General features: G+C 43.8%; 1 long non-coding RNA gene across 1 annotated transcript; it reads right to left on the bottom strand.

Annotated features, from left to right (window-relative positions):
* Window positions 1-797: 797 nt before the first annotated feature.
* Window positions 798-4,537, bottom strand: LOC142486514 (uncharacterized). Its single transcript, XR_012799006.1, has 3 exons — window positions 4,425-4,537; window positions 1,905-2,024; window positions 798-884 (listed from the first exon to the last, which is right to left on the bottom strand). It is a non-coding gene; the product is annotated as an uncharacterized LOC142486514 (long non-coding RNA).
* Window positions 4,538-6,044: the final 1,507 nt, after the last annotated feature.

Raw genomic sequence — 6,044 nt, 5'->3', positions numbered from 1 at the left:
GTGCCCAGATTGTGACCATGCATGGCAGAGGTGAGATTCCCCCAACTCCAATTTGCTACACTCTCCAAGAGAGATAATTGTGATCAGAGGTGGAACTAGGGGAGGGGGTGAGCAGGGTCACTGCCCAGGGAGTAACCTGACTGGGGGCACGGAAATCTCATTTAGTGCATATGTTGCGGCACTGCATTGATTGACCGGTCAATCTGCACTGCTGCCTGTCACAGTGACATCCTGATCGGGTACTGTGATCAGCTATAGTACTGACCCAGGTGAGATAGTTCAGCACTTTACAAGGAGGGAACAGATGTTGTGGGTGACAGATGCTGGGGGTAGGCCAAGACTGTTGGCCAGAGTAACGTGGAGACTTACTGCACTCTGCATGCCCATCCTCTCCCTGACATCAGGGGAAGGAAGTGGCCCTGGGGTGTGTGTAGGTATGCCAGATGTCAGTGTATGCATAAGTAAGTATGCCTGTGTAGTGGGAGGTGTAGGGGCGTTAAGCTGGAGGACTTAAAACAGGCACAAAAGCACATAGATACCTCTGATTATACCGCACCAAATGCTGATAATATCATGCTGTAGCTGCACTTTACAGAAGATGATGCAGATGTCATCATTGGTTGGTGGGTTCATTAAATCAATCCATCATATCATAACCACACTGTTCATATGATGTACTGAATCAGTAACACCAGGAAGACATCTCCATGTTAGGAGTAGAGTTGAAGTTAACAGAATATGTCCAGCACTGTGGTGTGTAGCCCATAAATAATAATTGTGCACATTACCAGAACAACATACTGTCAACTGCAAGATCATTTTGCTGCTTGTAGCGTATGCTCATCCTGTACAGTGTTGTAGTAGATCCGTCTCTTCAGTGTTCACTGCAACAAAAGTAAGACATTGCATTAATATTACAGACGTTTGGGGGCTGAAATCTCACTTCGCTGCGGACTATTTCCCTTTGCATAAGATTCTTGTGATTATGTCAATGATGATCAATAACTGCATCATAACACAGCCGCTCTATACAGAAGATGTACTTGCTCTCATTGGTCATGGAGGTAATACGTCACACAATGTACAGATATAGCAAGGATTATTTCTCCCACTGGTGCATTATGGCATTATGATGGGAAATGTTGTGAGATTCTGCATTATCAGCATCACTGAATCTTTTGGAAATTAAGTGATATTCTATGTTTTAATGCAATATTATGGATGATCAGCCGGTAAAATAATAATAGCTTGCTGTATCTGTAGCCATGCTCTACCCATGATGTGCTGAATCAATGACTGCAGAGAGATTCAGAGTGGTAAAAATGACTGGAACGCATCTCTGAATAATGGGCAGCAAAGCAGTGCAGAATAGGAGGTGAAAGTATTTAAAATGGAAGATCCTTAGCAGCTGTGTGGAGAGTAGACAGTACAGACTGACCAAGTAAATGGTAAAAGGAGTAACTTCAACATTACTTGGCTTTGTTCTCCACATTGAAGCTTTCCTCCTCTTTAAATCACTAATACTGATGCCATGTGTAACCTGTACTGAGAGTTATATAATCTACTGGCCTAGATGAAACCATATGATGCAAACAGGATCCATCCCACTCCAGATTCATAGAATTGAACCACCTCAACCTTTCATAACAATCACATAGAACTGCAGCTGTGCGCTACTGCACATGTTCTTGTTATGAATGGTAGTAGATGTGGTCCTTGGGTCTTTACTTCATACTGTAGCCACCCTCTACTCATGATGTATTGAATCAACGAAAACTTGCATGGTTCAGATCACAGGAAGGGGTAGAGTAGAGATGAAAATATTCAATGTGAAACCCGTAGCAGCCGGATTGTGTGGAGTCAATAAAACGACAAATACTAAATAGTAAATGAGAAATATTCACATTGCTTATCTGTCTCTGTGTAGTAATTTTCCTTCTCTTCAACTGTCCTTCAAATTTTCTCTTTTGCAAGAAAAGGAACACATGGCTTCAATATTCACTTCTGTTCTGCAGTCATCCCTCCTGAAATAAAAGTTAAGCATTGCATTGTTATTATGATAATACATACAATAAACCTTGCTCCAAACCATTTGATGCAAAGCAAATCCACCTCCCACCCACAGCTGTGCTCCTTCTAGAGCATGCATGTCAAACTCCAGTCCTCGAGGGTCCCAAACAGGCCAGGTTTTCAGTAGGGATATCCTGAAAACCTGGCCTGTTTGCTGCCCTCGAGGACTGGAGTTTGACATCCTTGTTCTTGAGCTTCTACCACGCAAGTCATCCATGTGAGTGACACTGTACTGCAGTCCTGGTCTGCACACAATCTACTGAATCAATGACATCACACTGTAAAGGCAATCTACAAGATGTATTAGTTGTCCACACTTCCGAAATGTTACTTTTATGTCCAAATCACTTATTCCCATGACCTGATATTTGTATTTGTTATTTATAGGATTGTCACAAAGAGTTGATGAGGTCACCAAATGATAGTATGTAGAGAGAAAGAGAGATCTCAGAACAGAGCCCTGATGTATACCCACAGACAGATCAATAGAAGACGAAGACATGTTAGCAACAGAGATGGAGAATGTGTGACAGGAAAGTTATGATGAAAACCAGGATAGAACTGTGTTACGGATACCAAGAGAGAGTTTAGAATATGAAGGAGGAGAGTGATTGAGAGCATCAAACGCAGCAGATAGATCAAGTAGGATTAGTAGGGAAAAGTGACCTTGGGAATTTGCTTTAAGCACAGTCTGTAGAACGAGCTGTACGAAAGGCAGGTTGTAAAGGATCCAGGAGGGAATGTGATTTAAGAATGTTGACATTCTAGCAATTAGGAGACAAACAGCAGGAGGGATACAGGGCGGTAGTTAGTAAGGCACATAGGGTGTAGGTTGTTTCTGAGAAAAGGGTGACCACTACAGGCTTAAAGTAAGAGGGTAAAGAGCCAGAGAATAGGGAGGAATTGAAGATGTGGGTGAGAGTGGGGACTAAGAGATGCAGTAAGGTGTGAGGGGATACGATCTAGAGGGCATGTGGTAGAGGGAGAAGAGAAGATGATTAGCTTCCAGCTCTTTAAGAGAAGAAAAGGAGTCAAATGCAGAAGGAGAATTAGGTAGAAGGAGAGAAGGGGGAAGGGACAGAAGGAATCTCCTTGTGGGTGGCATCCACCTTGCCTCTGAAGTAGTCAAATGCTTGAGGAGAAGTGAAGGAAGGATGGCAAGTGTGAGGAGAAGGTTAGTGGAGGGAGTCAAATACAGGGAAAAAAAGACAGCGTAAATTAAATTTGAGTGTTGATGAATGTGAAAAAAAAGTAGTGTGGTTTGGCCCCAGAGAGCAGCTTTATACAGGACTGGAGACATTTTTACTGTAGAAAAATCAAATATCAATTGTGTGATTTCCTTCATAGGCATTAAGAACAGCGAGTGGAAGTGTGATGAACATGTTTGGGAATTTAGCCAAGGGTGTGGGCTAGAGGGACAAGTGTGTCAGAGCCTAGAGGGGGCATATAGATAGGAGGATAGCATTGTAAGAGTTAATAAGATTGTTAGTTTAAGCGGAAAGAGAGAGAGAGAGCAGAGAGGTTAGAGTAGATGTCAGAGGAGAGTTTAATTAAGCAGAGGCAAATCAGTGGGACAGGTAAGATGGGGTGAGGGGAATGACTGATTGTGAATGATGAGAGCAGAAGAGGTCATGTACAACTAGAGCCTTGTTAGTCAGAGAACGGACATTCCAGATGGCATAGGAGAAGGGAAGAGAAAAGTAAGGAAAGGAATGTGGATTACATTAGATAGGTTAACACTCTTAGCAGGGAGGCAGAGGCAGGGAGGCCCGATGTGTATATGAGCAGGTTCAAGATTATAAGAGATATCCCACACATCAGCAAACATAGAAGGAGACACAGAGATAGGTGTAGAGAGAGACAGAGATAGCTCTATGTAGAGAGAGAGGGACGTAGAGAGAATGAGACAGATAGGCGCAGAGAGAGGGGGCGCAGAGAGAGGAGGCGCCAAAAGAGGGGGCGCAGAGAGAGGGGGCACAGAGAATAGGATATTAAAGAGTGCTTTTCATTGAGCAGTGCAGAAATAGCTGCAATAGAGGTCTGTACAAATGGTGCAGTGTGTAGACACATGCAAAGGTAGGGGAAGGAAAGAGGAGAACATGTGGATAAAAGCAGGAGTGTGGAAGTTAGAGAAATTAGAAAAGTTTAACAGAGGAGTGAGGAAACAGCAAGCAGAAAGAACAAGAGAGAGGTTACATTGGGATGACGTTCTGTGGTAAAGAGAAAATGCTAGGAGAGAGCTTTCAAATATTAGAGGACATGAATTGAGGGAGCAAATGTATAAATCAAAACCTGAGGGGGAGGTATAGCACGAAAGCTTGCACAGCAGATTATAGTCTTAATGTTGCGTGTACCTGTCAGGGTATTCAAGAAGTTAAATTCTCACAAGTGCAGAGTTCATGATGAAATGCTGAATCTAGTCCCCCTCCAATTTAATTTTAATATAACTTTTCCATTCTTCATTACTGCAAAAAGCAAACAAAACAAAACCACATTGCATTACTATTTTCAAAATGGATTGAATGGCATATTCAACAGTGACTGTGTGATGCCAATATTCCCCACTCACTCGTAGTGAAGCACATATTGTACTAGTGTTGAAAGTAGGCCGGTAGAGTCAGGTACGCAGTACTGATAAAACAATAAGTGCCCGTCGTAAGTACCAGCTCCGCAACAGTGCGGGCATCACATTAGTGACGTGGATGAACATATATGGATAAGCCCATATTAAGGCATCACGTGACCAGAGCCGTCACTGACTGGGTATACGTAAAGACGCAGGGAGATGCAAGGAAAGGGAGGGAGAGAGACAGGGAGAAGATGTGAAACGGAGGAAGGCACGGATGGAGGGAGTTCTTCCGAGCTTCTGCGGGCCTCTCTCTTTCACTGGTGCATGCCGGGAGCTGGTCCCAACATCCACAAAGTGTGTGTGTATTATTGGTTGTATTTTATGGGGGTAGGAGGGTAGTGTGTATATTGTGTGTGTGGGAGTATTATATTGTGTGTAGAGGTGCAGAGGAGAGTACTAGATTGTGTATCTTGTGTAAGGGTGTTGTGTATATTGTGTTTGGAGCTATAATATTATTGGGGAGATTAGTATTGAGGAGGTATTATAGTGTGTATTGTGGGGAGTATTAGTGTGTGTATTGTTTGTGGGTGACAGATGCTGGGGGTATGCAGCAATCCCTGCACTGAGGTCCGAGGCGGCTCTGCATCGCTCGCACACACTGTGGATGACCAAGCATGTGCCCATGATAATCATGGCCTTAGAGGGATGAGTGTGTCAGAGCCTAGAAGGGGCATATATATGATGGAGGAGGGAGGAGGAGGAGGGAGGAGGAGGAGATGATAGCATTGTAAAAGTTAACAAGATAGTTAGTTTAAGCAGAAAGTGAGGAGAGGTTAGAGTAGATGTCAGAGGAGAGTTTAATTAAGCAGAGGAAAATCAGTGGGACAGGTAAGATGGGGTGAGGGGAATGACTGATTGTGAATGATGAGAGCAGAAGAGGTCATGTACAACTAGAGCCTTGTTAGTCAGAGAACGGGCATTCCAGATGGCATAGGAGAAGGGAAGAGAAAAGTAAGGAAAGGAATGTGGATTACATTAGATAGGTTAACACTCTTAGCAGGGAGGCAGAGGCAGGGAGGCCCGATGTGTATATGAGCAGGTTCAAGATTATAAGAGATATCCCACACATCAGCAAACATAGAAGGAGACACAGAGATAGGTGTAGAGAGAGACAGAGATAGCTCTATGTAGAGAGAGAGGGACGTAGAGAGAATGAGACAGATAGGCGCAGAGAGAGGGGGCGCAGAGAGAGGAGGCGCCAAAAGAGGGGGCGCAGAGAGAGAGGGGGCGCAGAGAGAGGGGGCACAGAGAATAGGATATTAAAGAGTGCTTTTCATTGAGCAGTGCAGAAATAGCTGCAATAGAGGTCTGTACAAATGGTGCAGTGTGTAGACACATGCAAAGG

Source organism: Ascaphus truei, unplaced genomic scaffold (assembly GCF_040206685.1).
Source record: "Ascaphus truei isolate aAscTru1 unplaced genomic scaffold, aAscTru1.hap1 HAP1_SCAFFOLD_925, whole genome shotgun sequence".
Lineage (NCBI taxonomy): Eukaryota > Metazoa > Chordata > Amphibia > Anura > Ascaphidae > Ascaphus > Ascaphus truei.
The sequence above is the reverse complement of the archived record's forward strand: the minus strand, read 5'-3'. Positions and strand labels throughout refer to the sequence as shown.